Below are 1,930 nucleotides of genomic sequence, written 5' to 3'. Positions count from 1 at the left end.
GGACACTGAAGGTGGCTGAGTCAGCACATAGGAGGCCCCAGAACCTGCAAGGACAGGAAAGAGGACATTGGTCAGAGGCAGGTGCCTCTCTCCACAAGGGGATGCTGGCCCCTCAAGCAGCTTCAGGATGAGCTCAGGGCAGGCCTGGCCTGAGACATTGTGGGGCCTCAGTCACAGGGAGGAGTCCCTGGGAAGTCTCACCTGTGTAGACAGTCAGGAGTGAGAAGAGCAGAGAAATCCAGGCCATGGTCAAAGTTCCTCCCACAGCTCAGTGTCCTGAGGCTCCCCAGCTGGTGCTGGGCTCCCCCAGGGCTCTCTTAAAACCAGCCCAGGCCCTGCAGGGAGGAGGCCCCACATGCAAATCTGCTCCTGCTCTGGATCCCTGAAGGAGGGGCCTCAGGGGAGGACTGACTGAGCCTGTGGGCTCCTGGGGCAGAGGGGGCAGGGCCCTCTTCTGTCTGGGGAGGGTCATCATGGCCCTGAGGTCATTTCCTCCTCTGAGACTCTGGGATTCTGGGAGTCAGGCTCATTCCTCCCCAGGCTCTGTGTCTGATGCTCCAGGACCTTGTCAATGTCACTGAACTGCTTTCTCCTCCTGGACCTTCCCTGTGCACTGGGGCCTTCTCCCCGTGGGCCATCCCTCCACCATGCTGTCCCCTCCTCCCCTTGGTGAGTTCCCCCAGGCCCTGCTTGGGGACATCCAGGCTTCATTCCCCTCCAGCTGTGCCTGTGACTCTGGAGGCTTCAGAGACACCCTGGGATGGTGACTTCTCTTCCCCATCACTGTGAGCCCCTTTCAGGGGTTATCTTCTCCTATTAGAATGTAAGCTCCAAGAGCGCAGGGACTCCCTTTCCATTGGTTTAAATTGGAATCCCCAGCACTTAGCACAGGCATGATACACAGGAAGGGATTAAGAAATGCTTGTTGCGTTGCCCTGCCCCCAATCCAGAGCTTCCTCAAGACCATCCAAAGGAACAATCATAACAGAAAGTGGGCCCAGCTTCTGCCCCCAAATCCCCAGGGCTCCTGCTCGTCAGGCCTCCTAAGAGGCTGCAGAGGAAGAAAGCCAGGCACATCCTCACTGTGGGCCTCACTTCCCCATTGGTGAAATGAGGTGGATTGGACCAGGGGATCTCTCAGCTCCCTTCCAGCTCTGGCCTTCAATGATGGAGTCCAAAGGGCCTGTTTTCATCTGGAATTCTAAGCAGATTCTCCAAACCTTGAGGACCATAGGGAGCCAAAGGTAGGGATAAAGTTTAAGAAAATTAAATTTTTTATTTATTTTTTAATGTTTATTTAATATTTAATAAAAAAGGAGATTGGCAGGTGAGCACTTTGTCAGGATTCAGGGTTTCCTCTTATACCATTTTATCCTTGTGTTTCTGGGTATGATGCTTCAGGCCAGATAAGGAATGGGAGTTCTCTCGGGGCCCGCAGAACCCCACCATCAGAGTCGGGCAGACCACCCAGACCCCAGACCTGGGACACATGCTGAGCCTCAGAGGACTTGGGGACATCCTCCCAGCCTCAGATCTTTCTGGGGCTCAGCTCCCCTTGAGATCATCCCCCCTGAGCCGGGCATCCTTTTTCTTTCCATCCTGAAAAAGCAAAGGACTGAGATTTATGTTGATGGAGAAGGAACTCCCCAGGGAGGTCATCACAGATCTTGGAAGTAAGTGTGGATTTTGGCCAGCTTTGATCTTTGACTGAGAAGGAAAAAAGAGAGAAAGAAAGGACCTGATTTGCCTCCTCTCTCATGTCAGAGCTCATCCTCCCTTCCAGCCTGAGCCGGGATCCTCTCCCTGTTTTGGTCTCTGTCTTCCCCCCTTTCCTTTGTCCTTTGCTTTCCTTCTCAGCTTCAGCTCATTCTGGGGCTCAGTCCTCCTGACCTTATCCCCACTGTTTGTGGCCTCACTTCCCTATCTATCT

General features: G+C 53.8%; 1 long non-coding RNA gene across 1 annotated transcript; it reads right to left on the bottom strand.

Moving 5' to 3' along the window:
- Positions 1-313, bottom strand: LOC114040531. The gene is made up of 2 exons (XR_003568786.1): positions 202-313; positions 1-44 (listed from the first exon to the last, which is right to left on the bottom strand). It is a non-coding gene; the product is annotated as an uncharacterized LOC114040531 (long non-coding RNA).
- Between the last annotated feature and the right edge of the window lie 1,617 nt (positions 314-1,930).

This window comes from Vombatus ursinus, unplaced genomic scaffold, assembly GCF_900497805.2.
Source record: "Vombatus ursinus unplaced genomic scaffold, bare-nosed wombat genome assembly UNPS02013381.1, whole genome shotgun sequence".
NCBI lineage: Eukaryota > Metazoa > Chordata > Mammalia > Diprotodontia > Vombatidae > Vombatus > Vombatus ursinus.
This window is presented reverse-complemented; position numbering and strand designations above follow the sequence as displayed.